Genomic DNA, 25,772 nt, shown 5'->3' with positions numbered 1-25,772 from the left:
AACATTGGGTCCTATCCAACAATAAGTAATTCAAATGTGATATATATAATTTAAGGGGGAAAATGTAAGTTAAGCCAGAAAAACAAGAATGTATTGGTACAAGATAGGTGGTACCTGGCCTGGCAGTAATATGAGAAGGATCTCAGTATCCTAGTAGGCCACAGATTAAACATGAGGCAGCAGTGTACTGCAGCTGCCAAAAAAGCCAATGCAATCTTGGGCTGCATCAAGAGAGGTATAATATTAAGGTCATGGGAAGTGATAATTCCATTCTGTGCTGCATTGTTCAGACAACATACAGAAAAGAGCCACAAAGATGGTGAGGGGCTTAGATGCTAAATTCTATTAAGAATTATTAAAGAAACTGGGTACATTTAGCCTAAAGGCTAAGGGGAAACATGATAGGAGTCTTCAAATATTTGAAGTGCTGTCACAGAAAAGAGTGTGGATTCATTCTTTGTAGTGCTGAAGGCTAGAACAAGAAGTGATGGGTGGAAATTTTGCAGAAGGAGATCCAAGCTGAAAAAAGAGGAATTTCCTATCCACAAGAGCTATTACACAGTGAAACAGCCTGCCTCCTGGAGTAATGGATTCTCCATCAGTGGAAGTTTTCAAGCAAAAATTGGGACAACCATTTGATAGTACCAAGAAGTTATTCTGCTCCAACCTATAGGGACAATTAACTATCAAGCACATATATTTTCATAGGGTAATAATTTTAATTTAATTTCTAACTTCATGAACTGTTTAAATTATTTCAGGGTAGGCTATTCAATGTAATTTATATTTATTGTATACTATTTGTAACATTTTAATTAAAAACTATATATCATATTAATATCTATGAATAATAATTTGTGTAATGTTGTCAATGTCCACCAGATTTCATGGAGTTCAAGAAGGTATCAACAGGAAACATCAGAAAATGGAATTGGAGGTGGAGGTAAATGGGAATTTTAAATCAGTACATGCAGTTATGTGGAATGTAACGTAAAATCAACACAATGAAGTTGCTCTTCCCAAAGATACCTCAGTGTGACATTTATAAAGCTACCATTCATTGAAGACTATAACTTTCACATTGCAGTTTGGATATACTTGTCAATTCTTACTCTTCTCTTTATTCATCCTGTTGCATTCAGCAAACACCCTTGCAAATGAAAGTCTCTTCCTAGCATCAAACAACTATTACCAAGTAGAGCTACCGTGTCTTTGTAAACAAGTCATAACTTAGAAAAGGCTTGGCAAAATTTCAGCAAAACCTAAAAGCCACAAGTTTAGTTAATGTACTGAAGCTTTGGGGTAAAAATCAGGTATAGAGTATGCACATTTTGAAAAATATGGGTCGATAATGTTATAAATGGACTGGTCTTTGTATATACTCTAAACAGAAACCAGAAAAAGGTCATTTTATGGACCTGGTTGTAGACCGCTGAAAGAGAATTTCAGGTAACACAGAAAGTGCACTTGAGAGGACAGCAGCTCATATTTCCTGGCTTAGCAAAGACATATCATAGAACAAATCAATCCAGAGTTCTCACTCAAGACACAAATGACCAGGTTTAAATTATCCTACTTCAGACACATTAGGGAAGACCTAGCTCTCTGGAGAAAGCTAGGTCTTTGCATGCTGGGAAAGGTGGAAGAAAAGAAAACAAACAGCAGCAAGGTGGACAGACTGAGTTACAGTACTGATGAATGCACCATTGGAAGAGCTGAAGGACCAAGTTAGGGACAGGTCACTGTGGAGAAAATCTATGTATGTTGTCGCTAACTTGATGACAATGATTTGATGGCATGTAATCATCAGCACAGACATGCACTTTTGAGCTGTTGATGACCAACTGGTAGCAGTTATAACTAGGTAGCTGGACCAAGATTAAAAAAATACTAGATTGATTTCCTGTTTAAAATAACTTGGTATTTTAGGCTGCAGAAGTCAGTCTCTAGGTGCCAATGATTTGATAACTCAGCTGTAATTGAGCCATCCACCTTGCTGCTGGTTGTCCTCTTTTCTTTTGCCTTTCTTAGCATTACAGACTTCTCTAGAGTTAAGTGAATAGTTTAATATAGGGTCTTTCTCCACTAGTGACTCAAAGTGTTTTTCACCCATCCTTGAGTTGGCAGAAAATCTAGGAACAAAGTTTGCTACCCTGTTGCTGATCCCTCACCTGCCTCTATATTCTCAATCACTGCCAGTCGCTTGACTGCCCTGCAAAGTAATGGATGACAGGTTTTACTCACCTCTATAATAGCCCCTACCTTATGGAATACCCTCCCCCAGAAGCACATGCAGTCCCCACCTTGCTGCAATTCCATAAAGAAGTTAGAGCTGTTTTATTGAAATGGGCTTTTGGCCCCAACCAAGGACTCGCTGTAGTCTTTCTTGGTTTTTCTTTTTTTTAATACTCATTTGGGTTTATGATTTTGTTGCTTTCTTTTGATGAAGCACATTGCCCAAAATCCAGGATTGGAGTGGGTTACAAGTATTGTAAAATAAAAAAAAAAAGAATCTTGAGGCTGGATGGAACCCCTGGAAGCTCTAACAGTAAGGGGGGAAATGCTACTTTAATATTGACACAGCTAACAACAACTTAAGGCTGTTCCATTAATGAGCCTGAACAAAATAAGCTAATGTCATGGAAACAAGGGGAAAATTGTTTTCTCAAGGAATACTATTTATGATACCAGTCACTACTTGTGAAAAAAGGATATAACAGATATTGGTGTTGTTCCTAATCACAATTAAACCAAAACAACAAAAAAGGTCTGTCCTTTCATACTTGCATTGTGATGTCACACACAAGGACACAAGGGGAGGAATTTGCATCACAAATTTCATCATTTACCCCCCTCCTGTGGACACCTATGGTAACAGAGCTGTAAAATATGCAGAAGCGGTTAACAAGAAAAGGGTAGAACATTTGAGACTCTAACTTGGAAAAAAGACAGCTGAGGGCAGACATTATCACTGTGTGGCATCATGTGTGGCATGGAAAAAGTGGAAAAGATGAAGCATTTTTTTCTCTCTTTTAAAATACTAGGATCAGAAATAATACAGTGAAGCTGACTGGAAGGAGATTGGAAATTTCTTCACATGGTGCACTTCTTGAGTGGATAATTAACTTGTGGAATTCATTACCACAAGATTCAGCAGGGGTATTAAGTTTTATATAACAGTCGCAACATGCATCTGAGTCTTCAACCTTTCCCTTTTTGTATTTGGTACTGTCTTTCTCCTCATCTTGATTTATAAGATGTATTTTGAACGTGTGCATTAACTTTCTATCTTTTTCTTTAAAAAGTAATGAACTATAAAACTATAGTTCCAATTCAAAATAAGGGAGAAACACCCAGTTCACACAATACAGCAAGCCATCGTCTAATATGCATAAAAATAAAGTATGTACATAATGACAATAACCACCTAAAAGTGCTGATGGTAAATTCCAGAGACAGTGACTGTGTAATAGCTACTTGCACTTGTTAGTTGTACAATGTAAAGGTGTAACAAAGGGCTAACTTTTAGGAAAACAATTCCTAAAGAAGAACCAACAACAGTTATTGAGGAATATGAAGGTAGAGAGTCAGCAGGGGAATGGGTGCTTTCCAGTTTATTGCAAACAGCATCAAATGTCTATCTGCTATTGGATGTACGTTATGGATTTGTGCTTGGTACAATGAGCTAGCATGGAACAAGGCTGTACCTTTTAGATGGCAATAAGGTGAAGTTGCTTGAAAAACTAGAAAGTGTGCAAATATGACCTCCCAGGATGTGATAGCTTTGTCCCACTTCCAGAATTATAGTTCCTTTGCTGTCAGGAAGAACAAGGTCTGGAGAAGGAAGGTATCAATTCAACGTGAAGGGAAATGTTGCCATAGGAGGGACCCAATCCTTGGGTGATGAACCCGAATCCTGTTTCAGCAAGGATACTTCTCTGTAAGTGGAGGACTTTGGATTGTGGGTGTTTTGATTATCAGAAACACAAAGGTAGATTTGCAACAACATCTAGATATGCTATTGCATATGATTATGGTCCATACTGGCAATGGTGATATTATAGAATGTGGTCAGCTGCTGTTAGAAGCCAGATTTTTACATAGCAGACAAAGTTCAGGATTGCCATAGTAGTGTTCTCATAAGCAGAGTTTATGAATGAAATGAAGTGATAGAGCCAGATAGAGGGTTTTAGATTTGTTAGGCACTGGTTAATCTTTTGGAAGAAGCAAGACTTGTACAATTGAGCTATGGGCTGAATTTGAGCAAAATGGAATCAGACTGCTGGTACATAGTTATCAAAAAAGTGGCAGAATAGCTTTTAAACTGATCCCTGCAGGAAACCCAAGAGATCTAGGGCAGCATCTGGTTCAGAAGCTTCTAGATGCTTCAGAATCTAGCCTAAGTTGGAATTAGTTAATGGGTGGACAAGATAGTCAGGAGATATAAAGATCATGAAAAAGTATCCAGCCAACATTGAAATAATGTTGGCTGGATGCTTGTACTATGTATTCAGTTTTCTTATGTCAATGCTGTAAATCTATTGATGAAGACAGTGCTTAGTTACAAACAAGAGCAAAGATATAGCAGGTATAAAAGATGGTAAAACTGAAAAAAATCAGGGATATGACTTTATAGAAAGGGCAGGGAAGTGGGCACTGGGAGAATTGTTGCTCTGCATATCAAAAAGTGTATAAATCTAACATTCTAGAAAACACTGGAAGACCAGATTTGTCCACAGAATCAATAAGGATAACAATAGCCACAAATGCAAATTAGATCTAAGTATCTGCTATTCCCAACCTGAACAAAATGCTACTGGTGACTTTGAAATTGTGCAAAATCAGAGACATGAAGAGGAGGAGTTGTAATAGTAATGAGTGACTCCAATGACCCTCACAAAGTGGGTACATTCATGCTCAAGCATGTTAAAGAAAACCCAGTCTCTAGGTACCATACATGATTGTATGTTGTACAATTATTATTATTGTAATAATAATTGTGCATTAAAATAACTGCTCTTGGAACCAACACAGAGGGACACGTTGATTTAATCCTAAGCGATTACCATGATTTGGTGAGAGATGTGTTGTGGATCTGATAGGAAACAGTGAGTGTTAACGTATTTAACATACATACAACTTGGAATTTGCCAGAAAGATCCAAAGTTGTACATTTGTCTATATAAGGGAAAACTTCTCAGAACTGAGGGGACTGATGAAGACAACGGAAAGGGAAAAGTCATGAAAGCAAAATCTATTCATGATGCCTAGCGGTTACATAAAAAGATGCTAATTGAAGCTCAGCTGGAATGCCTACCGTATGTAAGAAAGGATCAGCAAAGTCAAGGAAGAGACTAACATGGCTCTCCAATAGTGTCCAGGAAACTGTAAAAATTAACAAGGCTTCTGTCAAGAAACAAACAAACAAAGTATATGATGAAGTAAGGCAAAAAGAAAAAAGTGAGGACTGTATGGTACAATATGCTTTAAATATAACTGAAGCAGAAAACCAGCCAGAGAATAGTTGGACTATTATACAATAAGGGAGTGATACGGGATGCTCATGAATGATATGGAGACTGTACAGACATCTTATAGGGCATTTTTAAGAGAATACTCAATAAGAAACCACTGAGCTCTAGTGGCGTTCACCCAAAAGTTTTTTTAAAGTACACAACTAGGAAACTGCTGACATCCTAGATAGTGTTTCTCAATCTCAGCAACTTTAAGAAGTGTTGACTTTAACTCCCAGAATTCCCCAACGAGCATGTATGAGATGTTACTTGACCCTAAATTTGGGTGCAATTACAGGACTGGAAGGTGGTCCCATGTAATACAAATTTTCTTAATGGAAAAAGTGGAATCCTTCAAGGATTTTTTAACTTCAAATTTAACTATTTATTTTTTGATAATGTTTTCATTTAAATAATCACTTTTTATCTTTTTATGGTTTTTTACATCCATTTGTTGTTTCATTTGGTGTACACTGCTCAGAGTTGTTTTATGTGAGATGGGTGGCTATATAAATGTGACAAATAAATAAATAACTTGTTCACAAATTACCTTGACTTAGGGGTAAGCACAACCTGGCCAAGTTTATGGATACCAATTATTCCAGGTGATAAAACCCCAGCAGGATTGTGAAGAGATCCAGAACAATTGTGAAGAGGTCTTTATTCTATATTAATCATTATCCAAATGACAAATTCAGTTTCATTCCATTTAAGCTAGTGTTGCACACTGCGGCAAACTCCCTTGCTTCACATATGTAACTGATGGGGAGAAAAAAAGAAAAGAAGAGAGAGAAAGAGAAAAAGAGAAAGAGGGAAAGAGAAAGGGAAGAAAAGAAAGAAATATCCTGAAGTCATAGTGGATAGCTCAGTGAAGGTATTAATTCAGGGAGGTAGCTATGAAAAGGGCAAATTCCATGCTAGAGATCTTTAGGAAAGAGATTGAAAATTAGGTTTGTAAAGCAAATTGTATTTGAAAGGGAAAATATGATTTAGAGTGCACATTGATATGTGCGTAGTACATGTTGGCACTTTCTTAAACCAAATGCTTACTTTTCTGGGATAACAAGGAAGTAGCTGAGGAGCCAGGAAGACATAGTTTTGGCTTGCAGAGATCAATATTTTGTGGCCAGTTTTTGCTTCTCTGTTCACTTTGTATTTCACGTTAACATTTCTTTTACTAGAAAACAAGAAATCGTGCTGTAACTGCCAGTTTGGTCTAGTGGTTAAGGCACCAGGCTAGAAAGCAGGAGACTGTGAGTTCTAGTCCCACCTTAGGCGTGTAAGCCGGCTGGGTGACTTTTGGCCAGTCACTCTCTCAGCCCAACTCACCTCACAGGATGGTTGTTGTGGGGAAAACAGGAGGAGGAAGGAGTATTAGGTATGTTCGCCACCTTGAGTTATTTATAAAAATAAAAAAGGCAGGATAAAAAAAATTCTAAATCTAACCTAATCTAACTGGCACCATGGTGGGCAAAATGCTATGTAGGAAATTTAACTAAATTTCCAAAATGCTAGCATTCTCATTTACTTAAATAAATGGCTATATGCACGATTATTGCACAGCTGATCTACCAAAGATCCATAAACAGTCCTGCAGCATTAATACATGCGGATGTGATTGCACGACATCCACACTTTATGAAGACAGGCAAATGTCATAGATTAAAACTACTTTTTTGAACATTAAATTTACAAAGCAATATGGCTCATATGACTTTAATAATGGTTCATTCCTATCACTTTATCTAATCAATTTTTCCTCTCATGCATAAAAAGTAAAATGTCTAAAAAAAAAGTACTAAAACATGAAATTCTATACCTAAATTACAAACTACTATAGCATAGCCTTGTCATTAAAGACCAATCCAATATAGTTCTTACAGTGTTGCCACAAAATGGAGCAGTGGTTTAGAGAAACTATCTTGATTTTGAAAACACAGTGGAATATAAAAGATGAATCTGATTCCAAAGGTGAATCTGATTCCATATTCCAAAATATGATAATCTGGTTCAATCATTTGGATTGTACTAGAACGCTGGTGCTGGTACAACATTCCCCCACACTGAAAGTAGCCTTCTTCAAGAAATGAAACCTTGTATTAGCCTTGTCTTCTCTCTGGTCTGAAGCATCTAAAAAATATAGTCCATTTGCTTACACTCCAAAAAGGTATAGAGTGTCCAGAGAACTCTAGCACATAATCTTTCTACACATATGCCACAAGATTATCTAGATGGTTTTACTGTACCAAATACGTTTGAATTATTGTTTAGTATGCTTCCATTTTTTTCAATAAAATGCAACAGAGCTAACACAAAATCTATCCTTTTGAATGTATTACAATTTGAAATAAAGATATGACCAAAATGGAAGTATTTAAATTATTTAATATAAGAAAGATTCCAGCATATTTTTCTTATAAAGCTCAGCTTGATTTTATGCTGAAAGCTAAGCAATAGAATGTAAAATAGTAAGCATCATGACAATTTCCTTTTGTACTGTACTTCCAGACAGCCTGAAACCCAGCAGACAATGTAGCTGTTGCTTAACAAACACAGTATTCTACATTGTATGCCAGGTCAAGGCCCAAAGGCTGGATCATTTTCATCATCATACTGGGTGTACTTTAAGTAGGTACACTAGAACCAATGGAGCCATTCCAATATTATCTTCAGATACCATTTTACTACTATTATTAGAAACAGATGATACAATGCAGTCCACCACGAAACAATGCCCACTTCCCATTTTCTAATGTCTTTCTGCATAGCTGGTCTGCACAGGCATAGGGGGACTCACTCTGATCTTCTAGGATGCTCCACAGGCATATGCTACTGCTGTGGCCACCCTAGATTCCAAGGATGCAAAAAATTGGATTACAGTATTTGTTCAACATCCTTTTCACTTCTGGTCTGAAGGAATATTTACACGCAAAGTCTTTTAAAAGGCTCCTGATATTCAGTGGGGTTTTTCTCCTTTTCTACTGTCCCATGTAGGGGTGTGCAACTTGTGACCCTTGGGCTACGTGCAGTTCTCAGCCTCATTTCAAAACTCCTTTGCAAAAAAACCCCCAGAACTTCTGGGAACCATTCTCATTCTAGCTGCATGGAGAAGAGGACAATGTGAAGTGCAAGAGAACAAAAAGTGTTAGGCTGTGAAACAGTATCAATGGATGGTCTGAGCCACCTTTGGCTCTGATCCTATCTCACTTTTTGCTTAAACTTCCCTATCTATATATGCTTCTTTCTAAAGACAGTTCCCAATAAATTGTACCTCTGGATAAAGTTTTTTCATCTTTAGTATAAAAGGACAACAGAACTTGGTTATTGCAACATGTAGCAATTGGTGGAAGTATTTTTAAAAATACTAGCAACTATTTATTGCAACCTGTTGTTATAGTTGACATTACTAAAAGAAAATCCTGTTTAATTCAATCAGAAGTGTGTGTGTGTGTGTGTGTGTGTGTATCTGGAATCACTTTTTAATACTTGTGGATAAATTCTGAATATTATTGAATAATTTTATCTTATAGGATAGTCTAAAAAGTAATTCAAGTTATCCAACCAGTCAGGGGTGAAGTACAGTGACCAGCTGCTACAAGACGTCTTCAGAGACCCAGTAGCCAGATGTAGCTGCTGACCGAAGAAACAGAATCTACACTGACTACTGAGCGACTGATGAGCAGCTTAAGTTTCTGGACCATCACGTGCTGTCAAATGCAACCTGTGGAAACAGAACAAGAATAATTATACAGAGTATTTTCTTTATGATAGATTCAGGCACAATTTTAAACATTACTAACTTCCTTATACATATAGATTACCTTGGCAAGTATCAACTGATTAGCCATATTATCTTTGCTATCATGGTATACTGGTTGATTTAATTTCTGCATGTGGGTGTCTAGGGTCTCCGTATTGAATAATCCATAAGTATCTCATAATGAGAAGTTAATGATTATTTTATTATGTTATACGCTGCTTCCATCATGTGACTCTAAGTAGCTTACAACAAAATATACAATACATGCATTACAATAATTCAAAAATTATCCAATAGATCAAATAGCAATAAATACTGTTATTCGATTATTAGTATGCAAATTATCAGTATTCAACAATATTGGCAAGTAATGAATTATTAATTTTCTTGCATGCAAAATGAAAATTTTGATACCTTTCCCTAAGAATTAGCCCATTATTCAGGAAAAAACACAGTTTTTAAAGCAAGATAGTGAAAGTTTATTACTACTTATTTTAGAGTCATAATTATTTATTTTTTTTAACAATGCTTTGTGATCCAGATTACTTTGCATATTTTTTTGGTATTTTTGAAACAGAAATTGGAGTTTAAGTAACATATATCACAGCAGTCACTGGTCTACATTTTAAAAATTATCTGCATTTCTGCAAGTACAGTTTGAATCAGTCAAATCACACTCAGTTGCTTAGATTTTTGTAAAGTTTTGCATTATTTGGTGACTATTATTTCTTTATATCCTATAGAAATTTTTCAAAACTCCTTGCAATATAAATAACATTTATTTATCATACTTATATGCCACCTACATATTATAAGACATCAGCATAAAAAAAAAATGACAGACTAAATATTGCAATGCTACCATGGGAAGGGCTAAAGCAAACAAATACATTTTCAGGTTACGTCTAAACTAGCAAAAGAAAAAGCTGATAGAACTACTGAAAGCTTTGGAGCCACTGCAGACAACACCCTTAGTAGTCCCTCCATGGCACACGCAGTATATCTCTGGCTGCTGATTGTAGTTCCTGAGATACAATATATGAGAACAGCCATTTCTGTAAGTGGAGGGCACAAACCAGGTTATATGCATTTACACCTTAACTCAGAAATCTATTTGGGTTAGTACAGCCAAGACAAATGTTACAGGCTTCTGTTTGGAGATATATGACAGAAGTCTAGCAACTGCATTCTGGACTTACTGCAATCTTCCAGCATTCTTTCAAGGACATCCCCATATAGAGCACACTACAATAGGCTAAAATTGAGGTCTAGGAAGATACCATGGTCAATCATATCAAGAGCAGCAGAGACAGCAAGGAGCACAAGCAGGGACAAATTATCTGACACATTTAGATGGTCTACCAGGGTGACCAGTACCATCTCCATGTAATGACTCAGTCTGGAACTATCCAGAAAGTCATCCAGGGGTACTTGAGTTGTTGCTCCATGACTTTAATTTATTTCACTTTATTTTTTATTAGATTTGTATGGCCACCCATTTTAGAGGACAACTCTGGGTGGTTCACAATAAGCTATTAAATCCATTAAACAGAAACTGAAAACCTGGTGCCTTAGTGGAAAATGTCATTCTCCTAGGATGCCCCACAACCATCCACAGACCCCCATCACTTTAACCCAGTGTCTGGGTGAAGAGCCAGGTCTGTAAGACCTTCCAGAGAGCTGGAGAAGGGCTTGCCGGATAGCCAGGGGGAGAGTGTTCCACAAGGTAGGGGCCGCCACAGAAAAGGCACACCTCCTAGGTCCCATCTAATGGGAATATTTCAGTAGATACCCTATCTGAACTGGAATGGACAGATACCCTTAGGGAGAGGTGGTCCTTCAGATAACCTAGTGCCATGCCATGTAAAGCTTTAAAAGTAATAACCAGCACCTTGAATTTCACCTGGAAGGAAGCTAAGAGCCAATGCAACTAGTGCAACAGAAGTGTATCATGGGCAAACCTAGGGGTGTCCAACACTGCCCGCTGCTGCATTCTGGACCAGCTGTAGCTTCAAGGACAGCCCACGTAGAGCACACTGCAGTAGTCCAAACAGGAAGTTACCAAGGCAGGAATGACTGTGAGAAAGGCCGCCTGGTCCAGGAAAAGGTACAATTGGCATACAAGACAAATATGTGCAAAGGGCCCCCCTAGCCATGGCTGCCACCTGTTCTCCAGAAGCCATGAGTCTTGGAGGACCCCAAATTGCACACCACCTCACTCCAGAAGAGCACCACCCCATCCAGAGTCAAAAGATGACGTATCACCAGACTTTGGCCAAAAATCCAAAGCCACTCCATCTTGCCAGGGTTGAGTCAAAGTAGGTTCCCCCCATCCAGACCTTCACAGCTCCAGGCACCCAGTCAGCACCACAACAGCATCACCTGCCCAGCCTGGGATGGAGATGTATAACTGGGTATCATCAGTGTGTTGATGATACCACACTCCATACTGTTGAATGACCTCACCCAGCTGTTTCATGTAGATGTAAGGAGGAAAGATGAGAGACCCAAGCCCTGGGGCACCCACACTGCAGGAGCCCCAGTGACCTCTCCCCCCACCCAGTGACTGGAACTGGCTACAGAGAAAGCAGGAGAACCATTGCAAAACAGTGCCTCCCACTCCCAACCCCCAAAGCCAGTTCAGAAGGATACTATGGTCGATGGTATTGAAAGCCACTGAGAGATCCAGGAGAGCTAGGGCAGTTGCACCATCCCTGTCCTAAGTGCGACCAATGCTGTCTCAGTATTTCACCCTGATCTGAACCTAGATTGAAAAGGGTCCAGATAATCTGCTTAATCCAGGGTCCTTTGAAGCTAAGCACCAACCACCCTCACCAGAAAGGGAAGGCTGGAGACTAGAGTTGTCTAACGTGGTTGAGTCCAAGGATGGCCTCTTGAGAAGGCAGGTGGTACTACCCCCTCCTGCAAAGTGGGATTAACCACCTCAGACCCCAATCACATGTCACCTCCTGGGACACCTTAATGAACCCGAAGGGGCATGGATCCAGAACACAGGAGGCTCACATAAGCTTGCAGCCACAAGGACCCTGTCCAGTTCCTCAGGATCAACCGGCTCAAATTCCTACCACATAACAGGGCTCAAACATGTCTCCAATATCCAGGAGTGCTTGGAATTATTGCTCCACCACACTCTGCCTCAGCAACAAATGGCAGATCTGATACTGCTTGAAGTTGGTAAAAAGGAAGCGATGTGGATTTTTTTTTCCTCCACAAGAGGGGAGTAATATCACTTTCTTTAAAGGATGTGGCACTTCTCTACAATTGAGAGAATTGATAATAATCAAGCATAACACCTCCCTCTATGAATCCCTCTCTCCCAATATATTTCAAGAAAGAGACAGATCTAAAATACAAGTTGTGGCATAAACCTGTCCAAGTACCCTATCTGCATACTCAAGGTAAACATGAAAACTCATCAGATAGTACAGAACAAGTAAGTTTTTGTCCCTTCAACTGTCACCAAAGATAGCATCTATCCCACCATGGATATGTGCAATTTGATCTGCAAAAAATTCTTTAGAATTTAAATGTCACTACCAAAGACAGTTTAAGACTTCCATAGCCCTTGGGTTGGGTTAAAGCATTTGGAACAGCTCCCTCAAGTGATTTTCAACAGAGTATAAGCAGAGAAAAGTCTATTTTTCTACAGCATGGGTTCTGCATTATACTCTAAGCTGGGTGCTGGCTCATGCTCACTTATTGATTTCCATGACTGACACTCCAAATATCTGCCTACTTGCTTCATTGCCTGCAGTGCCTGGGTAAACTCAAGCAACCTGTGGACTCAGTGAACAGGCAGATGACTAAGGAGCCAACTGACTCAAAGCCTGGGACAGTGGGGCGTTCAGCTCACCTCCAGAGGCTCACCTGAAAAGTATGGCACATCAGTATATTTCCCCAGTACTGAGTTATGAAACCACCAGATCCAGATCCATGTGCAAGTCCCTTAAAATCAGCCTCACAGGAGATATGGAAGCAACCACTGCAACTGTACCATGTGATGATCTGACCATGACAAAATAATTTTTGTTAACAATTAGCATGTTTATGTTTTATTGCTATTTATCTCATTTACTGCTACCTGTGCTTATCACAGGATTTTTTTTTGAAGGTGCAAAAAATATAGCAGCCTATATAATTAATTTGTGCTAATCTAATTTTAGGTGATGGACTAATAGGTTATACTGGTACAATTAAATAGTGGGTCCATTTTAATGTCCATTAAAAAAATCTCCTTATGGTTTTAGATCTGGACAGAAGAGATCCAGTAATGGAACTCACTAAGAAATTTGGGATCAGACACTTTGTCTTAGCCCAGTCTACAGAGCTGTTCTTGGGATAAAATATGAGGAAGATTCTTACTTATGTTGCCCTACCATAATTAAAGCACATAATACTGTGCTTTAAAGCTACTGTGCTTGGTTGTCTGTACAGTTAATTTGTTCTAGATGCCTAACATCCAAGCTTTACATTTTATATTCAACATAACCTTTGTTAAGAGTATTATTCTAAAATACAGTTTGAGAGTATAAAAATACAAATACAAAATAAGAAAATACAGAAATACAAATACAGAAATACAAAATAGGAGTATTATTCTAAAATACAGTTAATATTTCATTAATTCACAATGTATGCATTTAAATTCTGACTACTGTAGTTAGAGCCAGTTGTTTTAAGATGTGATACATGGTACAGAAAGCATAAGACCAGGCTTAACAGTCTCAGATATAAGGAAACACTGGTACTCTAACAAGAATTAAAAAAAAAAAAATCCAGAATCATAAAGTGAAATGATGTGGTTCCAATTGGAAAAATCTAATTTAGGACATTTCATAAGTTCTTTTTATATTAATGAGATGTCTCATTAATAAACTGAAGAAATGAAGTGCACCCAGCAGAAGGTCAAATAAAAATTAAGGAAAATGCAACATCATTACTGTGCAACAATACCACAGTAGCTGACTCAGGGGCTTATGAGTCACATTCCAACATATTCTGGCCTGTTCTAGCCTGAACTAAAAGTTTGGTGAGTAGGATTTAATGCTTTTAAAGCCAATCTATCAAAAGTACTTAAGACTGTTGCAGCCATCAGTTCTTCTTCTGAAGCTGAGATTGATGGAAACAATTCAAGTATATCTACTGGGTACACATACACATACAATTTCCTGCCTGTACTATTTTTGTAAATACAGCAAAATGGAGGCATTTAGACTAAGGAATTAAATAGAATCATCTGAAAGGATAATTTCCTCCCATTAATGACATATGTTAAGGCTCCAAAACTGTATTACAGTTTACTGGCTTCTGCCATAAACAAGGCTTGCCAATCACTATATTCATATTAAGTGCAATGGCTGGGTTATTGGGAAAACAGCATGGATGAAGAATTGCCCCTCCTGCTAGTGCAGCAGTAGACTGCTACTGAATTCCTGACATTCCATCAAATTGTGTTCCTATACACAGCTTTATGTGTGGTAACTAAAAACAAGAGATATTTGCAACTGAGTAAGCTTTAAACATATTACCATTCAAATTTCACTACAGTAGTAATTCAGCCTCAGGGGGAAAGTAAAGGATAAGTATTAATTCCGCACAATACTAAGATGTATGTATGTTCCCATATGCATGTAAATAAATAAGCAATGGCTACCCTATCTGGAAAAGAGATGAATCAGTGGCTTATTTTCATGCCTTTTAATTCTTCAACATAACTATTGTTAATAATTTTATAGCTTCAAAATAAACATGAAAATGGCTGATTTTTTCTTGTTTATTCTATAATGGAAGATGGTTTAATAAATACTGTAAATAAAACTGGGAGAGGAGAAGGGAGGAGGGAGGCTAAGATAATACTGGAAGATCACAGAGTGAGTAAACAGATAGCCAGGCCATAGGACTCCAGCTTTTGTTCACAAGGTGCTGACCAAGAATTTGAGGGACTTGTGCTTCCTTAGCAGTCATAATAGGAGATGGCCCTTTGCTTTCCCTCGATTTGGGACAAAAACATGCTTCTGCCCCAATCTAACCTTCAGCGTGGTATGGGTAGCCAGGGATTTGGCAAAGGGAAGAAAATTTCCAGGCAGCTTATTTCGTTGAAGAAGCAGTTGTGGAAATAGAGAGCCATAAGGCTGCATCATTCCTTGGTAACTGAGCATTCTATTAGGGTGATGCAACACTTCAGATCTGATTCCAGAAAATCACATCAGAGTGTGCAGGAGCACAAAGACAACACCTTTTAAAGCAGTCACTTCTAAAAATATGCAACTGCTTTAAAGAGCTGTAAACAAGTGCTATGTTCATGCTCTTTACATGCTAAAGCTCCTTTTCTGGAAATCAAACCTAAAGCCCTACATTCTGTACAGACAGGAATAATTTAAATATAAACCATACCTCATGCTTATAAAATGTAATAGGACATTTAAATTGAAGCCAATCTGCATTTAAGATTCTTTTTCTCCCTTAATGTTGAAATTATACTTCACCATTCAGTAATAATTCTATGATATAGTTAATTCTATCATAGGTAAGAATTCAGAAGAAAGATTAGCATGCCAAAAATGCTTGCCACAACATTTATCTAGACTAAAATACTATGGGTGTAGGAATGTATAAAAGGTACCTGTGCTATTTTTTCTTTTCCAAAATGAGTCTGTAACGTTGCATAATGTTATGTTATCACAGAAAGGAACTACCTGATGGAACGCAGGTGCCTAATTAAAGCACATTCTTGAGAACAAGAATTGCTACTGAGTTAGCTATGGATATAAACGTCAATGTATCTTACAATAATCATTTTGTAATGATTCCAACTTTTAAATAGTTGAGAACCTGTGACTGTATTGGACATAACAGCTGATAGTCACTTGACTTACACTAATTAATGAACTGCGCTATAAATTAAACTTTGAAATGAACGTGGTCAGGGAAATTCCTGTCCAAGGCATTTTTAATCACTGTGCCAGACAATACTAGTATGAGCAGGCCTGAAGAGGTGGGTGGCTGGCACAATATTCTAGAACAAGTTCCCAAAGGCAAAACCACTGGCATGCCCATGAAGACAGACTCAAACTAGTTTTAATTGCTGATAAATGTAATTAAATAGCTACCTTTATCCTTGGTTATCAATAGAAGGTTCCCTGAAGGTTTGTGAGTGATATGTACAAGCAAGCTTGGAAAAATATTTCAAATTCCCTAAGTATTAACAACAAACTTTTAGGAATTAATTCTACGAAGAGCTCAATGTGATTTTTATTCCTGGCATATGCCAAGTTGTCAGAGATTTTTCCTTACCTTGTTAAAACTCTCAAATATTTCAAGACAGTATAGCATATCGAGTTCTTAATATTTTGTTTTCTTGCACAGTAGTGTATTATGAACAATAAGGCTCAACAGCCTTAATTGATTAAGACTCAAAATGTTTGTCCACCATATTACAGTGAAGTACAACATACAGATGTATATAGCCTGTTCTGATTTATTCTACCCTACCCCTCATACTTTTAAAAAACCTAAGTCCACTGATTTTGGCAATGATGTGCTCTAAATGTTTAAAATTTCATCCACCCCCAGCCCAACTGCAGTTATTGTGAAAGCAGTAAGCCCCAAAACTTCATATTGTCTGAATATGAACAGCAGAATCCTGCATATATTTTATCTATTTCAGCCTTATACCCAACTGACTGAAATATGTCAGCCATGTAACTACAGGAAAGAGATATAACTTGTATGCCTTATATTTGTTACTGGGGATTTTTTAAGAGATGTCTGAACATGTGAAAAGATGTACACACCCACTTTGGGTATTATTACAGAGGAATGAAAGATAAAGACCAAATTACTCATACCTTTGCTATTGTTCCTCCTGCTACTGTATTGTTGATGTGAAGCTGCCCCAAGCAAAAGTATCATGTGTGTGACCCTAAAAAATTCTGTTTCATGTGATACAAGTTACTCATTTGAATGTTCAGGAATTTCACTATGAAATTCCATTATTCTGCACCCACCATCACCTTCCCACTTTTTAAACTGGAAGAAGTTTGTTTCAAAATTAGAAATTGCTGAGTCTAGACTGTAATAATATTTTATGGCCATAATAAATTAAATAGTACATACAACACAAAGATATGAAGGTATGATCCCTGTGAGAATATAAGCAGTAGTAATTCTGATTTGCAATCATCAATGATTTTATCATTCTTCGCTTAAATTTATCTATTGGTGTCCAAGTTTACTTCACAGAATGCACAGAGCATAACTATCAAGATTCTGATGAGTAACTTGAAACATGGAAAAGCTGAGAATGCGCCATAATAAAATCAAATATTTTATTATCACTTATTATGTGATTTATTATATCAATTTATATAGCTTCCCATCTTGCAGTTGCGACTCAACCTTTATACTCCATCTTTATGCCCATATAAGCATTCATGGCAGCTTAGAATAATTAAAACAATGCAAAATACAGTATAAAACATGGCATTAAAATCAGTACAATTAAAATATAAATTAAAATCAAGATCATTAAAATGAATGAACAGTTGAAAGCCTGTTTCAGAAAGAAGTGAATTTTTACCATTTTCCTAAATACTGGAAAGGGGAGCCAAATGAACCTCTTTGGGGAATATATACAATACCTGGGGAACTATACAGAAAGGCTGTCTCCTATGTATCAGAAAACCAAGCATCTGGCAATGGGGTATTTTATGAAATGCATCTTCTGATTATCTACGTAACTGGGCAGGTTCAGATAAGGTCGCCCTTTAGATAGTCATGCCCTAAGCCTAAAGTTTAGGGCTTTAAAGGTCAATGTCAACATCTTAAATTGTGCCCAACAGGCAATGCCAGCTAGAACCATTATTTAAGAAAGGATATCATGTAGCTCCTCTACTTTGCACTGGTTAGCAGCCTTGCCATGGCATTTTGTACCAACTGAAATTTCCAGACACTGTTGAAGGGTAGTCCAATGTAGAGTGTGCTGCAATAGTCAATACCAATTGCAGGGGAATTTACCAAGCCTTTTGTGAGCACAGACACACTCTTTTCTAAAACCCTGATTAACTTTTTGCTATCTACCTTAAATTACAGAATAGTGAAATTTCTTTCCTACAAAATCTAGTAAGATCACTTCTGCTTTCAGGATTCAGAGATGATAACCCCAAATACTTAAAGCAATTGTTTGATTTTTCAGCATAGCACCATATAGAGATCAAAGCTTTATAAAGCTCTAAGACAGCAAATGACACTTCTGAAAACTTGGTGGTGTAATTTTCTATTTTAAATACCCTCAATATTAAATAATACTAATGACTACAATATTAATTTTGCTAAGGTAAACTGAAAAAGAGAGACAGTTTGGATTAGTGGTTAAGGCACCAGGTAGAAAGCAGGAAACTGCGAGTTCTAGTCCTGCCTTAATCATGAAAGCCGGCTGGGTGACTTTCGGCCAGTCACTCTCTCTCTCAGCCCAACTCACCTCACAGGGTTGTTGTTGTGGGGAAAATAGGAGAAGGAAGGAGTATTAGGTATGTTACCGCCTGGAGTTATTTATAAAAGTAATAAAGGCGGGATAAAAAAAATCTAAAAAAACCCTTTTGCTCTTACTCCATCAACATCCAAATTGTAATACAAATATATTGGCAAGGTAATTCTTATTTGCTGCAGGAAGTTTTAAATTGAATTAAATTGTATAACAATGTCAACATCTAAGAATCTCACTGCTGAAAGGTAATCTGTGAAAAAGATGTAATTGTGGAGAGGTAAATTTTAGGTAGCCAGAGTAATCTCCATATTTATCTTGATCTTATTTGCATGTTACCACCACATATTTTTTAAAATAAAATCATTCTTGGAAACTAGAGCTGAGGATAAGCTAGAAACTCAAGGTTTATCACCAGTTTAAGTTGGTTAAGTTAATTATATTGGTAACAATTATGAATTAAAAATATGAAGCTATAGAGATGAAGAGAAGCAGGAACAAGATGTTAGACCCCTGATTACATCTTTACAAGTGTTTTTCAGGATTATAATTGTATGGAGGGAGGCTCACATTGTAATTTACAATTTTATATATAAGGAAGGCATTTATCCTTAGGTCAAGATCTGGAGTTCCCTCTCTCCTCCCACATATATGCATTTCTATCCTCAGCTGAACTGGAAGGAAACTAATTTAGTTTCTAGACACAGACTGGATAGCCAGAATATCCAAGTACAACTTCTAAAAACATTGGATTTACAATCATTTTGGCAACTACTGTCATGTAATTATCAGGCAAGCCTCCAGAAGTGCTTTCCCTACCTAGCTGGAATGTCGGGAGCTGAAGCCCCAACATTTCCTGGGAACACCGGAGAGGGAAGAATGCTGGATAATTACTAATAGAAAACTACAGGATTAACAGCAAAGTCATTCACCAAACTCAGATTTATCTGTTAACAACACGTAACAAACCAAAAAAAAGGAAGCCTGCCTGTTAGGAAATTGAAACTTAGTCAACACATTACACTGGGGAGAGGAGGGAAGCACGCAGTGCGAGAAGTTTTTATTCAAACAAGTAAGGAAAGTCCTGCTTGTGGAAACTTTATACATTGGAAGGGCAAGCTTAGAATCCTCCTACCTATTGCATTTTTTTTCTTTTGGCTAGAGATTTTTGATATAATTCCTACAATTAAAATTTCAGGGAAAAGAGAGCAAGTAGTACATTTTAAATGACCATTTTAAGTCTATTTAATGCCCTCTGTCATTAGTACCCAATATAATGAATTCAAGGCAAGGAACCATGAAGATAGATATACTTAGAAAAACAGAAAGGTCAAATCAGGTTTGCATAATGTGCACACAGAAAAAATAGTGCAGGAAAAACAAGTGTGAATAGATCAGATGCTGAGACTTGCTGAATAGATGACCAAGTTAAGGGCATCTAAGGAGGGCTAGCCATGGAAATTTCCCAGGGAATACTATTAGGAATAAATTGAAAAAGTGGAAGAAGCAATGTTTTCAAGAATGCTTGGAATGTCTTTTTTTTTTCTTCTAGGTTTGATAAACAGATTGAGAGAAAATATGGGACTTTGTTTCTACACATGTTAACAGCAGTGAGACTTTTATATGCAGAGAAGTGGAAGGACTTACAAATACCTACAATGGAAGAAATACATATGGTGAAATTAGTGAAACTGGCAGAGATGGAGAAATTGACTACTTTGATTAAAGAAGACTTTGTCTAGTTTAGTTTCTACTTGGAAATCACTTTTGGACTTTTTGCTTGAAACTGAAAGAAATGAAACTTTAATTTTGGGATTTGATGATTAGAATTATATGTAGTGATAGAAACATTGTGTACTATTGTTAATTTTAGAGTAAGAGGTTAATGTATTTTCTATTTGCATCTGTACCAAAGAAAGCTGGAAGTCATTCTTTTTCTATTTATTTCCTTTTCCTTTTTTTCCCGCACTCTTAATTTTGCTTTTTCCTTGATCTTTTCCTTTTCTAATCTCTTTTTTGTTTCCTTATATTTTATCTTCTTTTTGAAACTTAATAAAGTTTTATTTAAAAAAAGAATGCTTGGAAGACAGAATATAAAGTTGGAAATCTCAGAGTTCGGAAGGTTAGAAATAGTGACAAAGAGGGGTTAGATTAGCCTTTCATGTGAACCAGCAGGACTTCTTATCTGCTTAGACAGTGCTCTGAGGAATAAAGAGACAGGAATGAACTAGGGTACTGGAAGTATGGCAATTTTATATAATTACAGATTAGCCCCATCTGTATCAATGTCATCTTAAATATAAATATTAAATATGGATGTTTAAAATATCTGTATTTCTCCTCAGGACAACATGTTTTCATAAATATATGCACTCTCAATTATATATATTTCATAAATGTATTACTCTCAAAAATTCTTGGCTTTGGTTTATTTTTTGCAAAAATCATAAAAATAAGTAATAAGTTTTAAATTAACAAAAAAGATCTAGGAGATAGCTATAAAGCAGCCTATCAGCCTGTGGCCTCCAGATACAGTATATTGGACTAATTCCCAATTTCCAATCTGTATGGCAGGCACCAGGGAAAGGCTTGCAATTGACTTTCTCTACAATCACTATAAACTACAGTCAGCTGTGGTTTATAGTTGACTTCAGAGGCAACAGAGGTTGCAAAGCCATTCTGCTAGGCAGGGGAACCATCACCTGGAAGCTGACTTTCTGGATTGTATATTTGCTGGACTGACATGACATGACATTCCAGTACTGTGTTCCCAAAAGAATACAAAGGGCGGGAGGGCGAGAGAGATATTTGTAGAGTTTCAAGACAACTTTTATTGCGGGAAGACTAAGTAAAGTTGCTGATCTACTTATTTTTGTTCTGGTACTTAGTTTATTAAGCTGGTTATCTTTACAAATATGAGGAATAGGCTGTGAGCCTCTTTTATTTTACTGGTGTTTTTATATGTGTTAGTCTTCATACAGACACAGCTGAAAATCTTGACACTCCAGACATTGACTCCTTTATTTAGGAACTTGCTTACTTGTCAGAAGGCTCACAGCTAGGTTGATTTCTTTATTGCAGACAAGAATTAAGCCATTTACATACAGAGTAACTGCCTGCTGCAACACATAGGAGTCAAAGCCTATATAGATAGGTTAATGCTCTAGGGTTTAAATTCTAGGCCTTTTCCTCCTTCCTTTCAAGTGAAAGGATATTTGAGAATTCTCTTGCTTCCCCTGAAAGGAACCTGATCTATGTTGACACAATGGCTCTCCCTAGCCTGGGAACCTGTGGTTCCTGCCTTGAGAGTTTCATTTCTTATAATGTGTGCCTGGGAGATTCATTATTTAGCCTGAAGGAAGGGTGTCTCTCTCAAGCTGCTCATGGCTAGAGAGAAGTGTAGTATTGGTAAATAAAATAGTGGTTGAGAGAAACCTATTTTTTTAGACCTAGCTCTACATTCCCTGCTTACATGAAGAGCATCTTGTTTTCTCTTTACTTCTCTTGATGAAAGGTCATTCATTATCTTAGGTCCTTCTTCTGCCAAATGAGGTGAGTGGTTGCAAGACAAAGTATTTTTTTCAGTGGTGGAATTCTATATACAGAATGTCCTTCAGAAAAATACTTGTCTAGCTCCAGTGTTATGTCTTTTTCACTGCCAGATTCAGTCTTTTAATTTCCCCTGGCATTTTAAGTATTTAAGTTCTTTTCCTCTGTACTGATTTATCTTTCCTGTCAGTTTAAGTGCCACACTATTATCCCTGCTGTTACTTTTCCATTATTCAACCAAATACTGTTTTATTGCCATGTTTTAATATTATCTCACACTTAGTACCTTTAATATATCCAAACAGAACACAGAACATTTCAGCTACTAGGCATTCTACTACTATGCTAAAAACGCATAAAGCAAGGAGAATATAGGAAGAAAACTGATACAGAGAATGTGAATTCATAGAGGATGAAGGTGGCCCACTTTCAGGTTCCCTCTCTCGCTCATGTACAGAGTACTGGATGGGTACATGGTAATGTTATTTTTCTTAGCTTAAGTCCTATTCTAATAACATACTGATCAAGAGTTGACCATATCTGCTAGCTGCCAACTTTATTAGGTATTGAGATTCAGCTATGTAGGTCTCCAATAAAAGTGTAGCATTTTTAGGACCCTTTTCTTTCTAAACATTGCCTTCTAAACCATGAGCAGCCACCATTTTGATCATTGAGCACACAAAATCCCTGCACACAATTATACAGATATAAGCATCTTCTGAAGAAAGATCAATCCCTATAGCATCTTCTTACTCTGCAGCTCCAATCTCAGGGCCGCAGCCACTAAACATTATTCCAGTCAGTTCTTCCCATGTACAAAGGCTAGGTCTACATTCATTTACATTTTGTTATCACAGCCTGTCTTGAATTCCCCACACTGGAGCTTGAAATCAGGAACTGCTTTTGGGATATGTCAACCTTTGCCTAGACCGTGATCCCATCTGATCTCATTTTTGTAACCAATATAGCATTTACAGTACTGGCTTTGAATTCATGGGCCAGCTAAAGTTCCAATATCCTGGTAGGACTGATTTACTAATCTTTTTATTTTGGCTAGCTTTCTCTCATAATCTGTCTCTGTAGGACAAAATGCAAAAAGGACTGCTGCGGTCTAGCTTCAATAAAAGTTTCAAAACCTACCACTCTCAGTCTTTCATGCTGGTGCATTGCTCAATAAAAGAATATCTTCCTTTATGGAACCTACATAGATATCTGCTATCTCCCTCCAGAAGGATCATTCCAGACTACTGAAAACCACTTGTGCATGACGAAAACCATTTCTGAAATCAAATACATTCAGTGAAGGTTTTTATTTAATAAATTTATATTTAATGACATCCAAGATCCATTTCATTTCATCTATTTTTGACTCACTAGAAACTTTTATATCAATGTCAACAAAACACACATGTAAAAAGAAGTGGGGCTTTAATTGTACTGTACAGTCATAGCCATCATCTTGACTTTTTTGACAGTCCCTGGGTATGCCTCTGGTTGCATCCTTTCAGCAAATGAACTTCTCATGCAGCCCTCATGACAATTTGAATTTGAGACTCCTATATTAGAGCTTGCTTAAAAAGAGCAACTATAACCTGTTCTCCAAAATCAATTCTTAGTAATGAGGGCTGACACCTGCACTTAAGCTTGAATAAGGCTCAATAAACCAATTCAATAATTTTCACTAGCTTTTTCTTCCCCCCAAAAAGAAAAAAATCTTGCCATCTGTTTAGGAAGTTTTAGTCCTTCATGAATAATCTTCATTTATTTACATTTTTCCAACAATATATTTCCATAGTTGAAGCATGTTTTAACATCCAATTAAATCACTTGCTTTTACATTAGAGTGGGGGGGGATTCCAATCAAGAGGTAGAACTCCACTTCATCTTAAAATAGTTGATGAAAGTCCTAATACAGGTCTGATGGAAGAAGCAAAACTGGGGCATTATGAAAGCATTGACTGGAAAGAAAAAGAAGATGCTGATTATAACAGATTGGGAATTGCTAAAGTGAAGCAACTAAACCTTTGAATGAAGACACTTTCAGATTTAGATGTATAACCAATTATAACTATAGGATAAATATAGGAAGTCTTAAATACAGGAACTTATTCATATCATTTACATTATACAGACACACACAAATTTATATCAGCTCACATTGTTAGTAATAGTTTGTAATGTCTACTAATAGAGGCCTTAAGAGTTACACCAACTCTTTCTTAGCCTTATCTGGGGATACAAGAATTGAACCAAGCTATTCTGCATGAACAATTGTTCTCTATCATTGACTTTCTCCAATTTTTTTCCCTTCCTTTTTGGTTTGGGTTACATCGCTGGAAATTATTATGAAAAATGTAGAACTGTAGAACAAAAGCAGTCACAGTCCATTAAATCCATGATATTTTGAATGAGAAGTTTTTTGTTCTTATAAAATCAAACAATATATTTAGGAGATCTAAGTTTCAACTATCAAATATCATGCAATGGAGAAAGCAATCTATAAACTTAAAGATCTAATTTACACTGTTACTTGGAATGAAGAATCTACATTCCCCTTATTCTTTTATTGTTGCCTGAACAATAAAGATTAGAACACAGAACTAAGCAGAACTAGGGGCAACTGGGAATTATATTTTTATATATACAAACTAGGAAGAAGTGTTATTAGAAGTATTGCCTGCCAGGAACTAACTATTCCTTTAAAAAATCTTCAGTAAGGTATTACTAGATACTATACTATTACACAAAGAAGATTCATTATAATTAAAATGGCTTTTTGTTAACTATTTTCATATGCTTAAAATTAGTTTACTATTTTGCATACAAAAACAGACACATGTCATAACTATAAACAAGTCAAAGTTACTTTATCAGAACTATATTTGTAGTTTAGATACAACTGCATTTTTTATCTATTAGCATCATCAAATTTAATAACAGTTTGGGGCAGAGAACTTATTCTTATGCATCCAAGAAACCCCAAGACACATTTGCAGGGTACCTTGTGACTAAGGACAACTTTTAGACTATATCAGTGCTACAGTTGATGTTGGTTTCCTTTAAGATGCTTTGAAAGTGACTAGGCTGACCACATCCACATTCTGAAATATCGTTTTTGAGAACTCCCAACAAAGCCTCAACCAAAAGAACAGGAACTGACTCATTTTACAGTGCCTTTTTAACGTGTAATCACTTTATAAAGATTTTGCCAAAGATAGGAATAGTGGGGACTTAAAGTAGGAGAACCACATATTAAAACTGGCACATATACAGTACTACTGACATTTTGATTCAAGAAAAATGGCTTTTAGCAATACTAATCCAAAATACAGTATGTAACACAGGATGTTGAGTTGTAATACAGTAGCATGTGGAGCTGCATACTATCCATTCCTGTACTAAGCCAAAACATATTGTATTCCAAATACATATGACAATTTATAGGTTT

The 25,772-nt window shown here is 36.8% G+C and overlaps 1 long non-coding RNA gene across 1 annotated transcript in view; it reads right to left on the bottom strand.

The window, feature by feature from the left end:
- Positions 1-7,917: 7,917 nt before the first annotated feature.
- Positions 7,918-25,772, bottom strand: part of LOC112540921 (uncharacterized) — an 82,725-nt gene continuing 64,870 nt past the window's right edge. Inside the window, exon 4 of the long non-coding RNA XR_015796807.1 lies at positions 7,918-9,234. This is a non-coding gene — a long non-coding RNA (uncharacterized LOC112540921). The remainder of the gene's footprint in view (positions 9,235-25,772) is intronic.

This window comes from Python bivittatus, unplaced genomic scaffold, assembly GCF_059951505.1.
Source record: "Python bivittatus isolate LINGU-HERP-01145 unplaced genomic scaffold, Pbiv_v1 ctg000350_np1212, whole genome shotgun sequence".
Classification (NCBI taxonomy): Eukaryota; Metazoa; Chordata; class Lepidosauria; order Squamata; family Pythonidae; genus Python; species Python bivittatus.
This window is presented reverse-complemented; position numbering and strand designations above follow the sequence as displayed.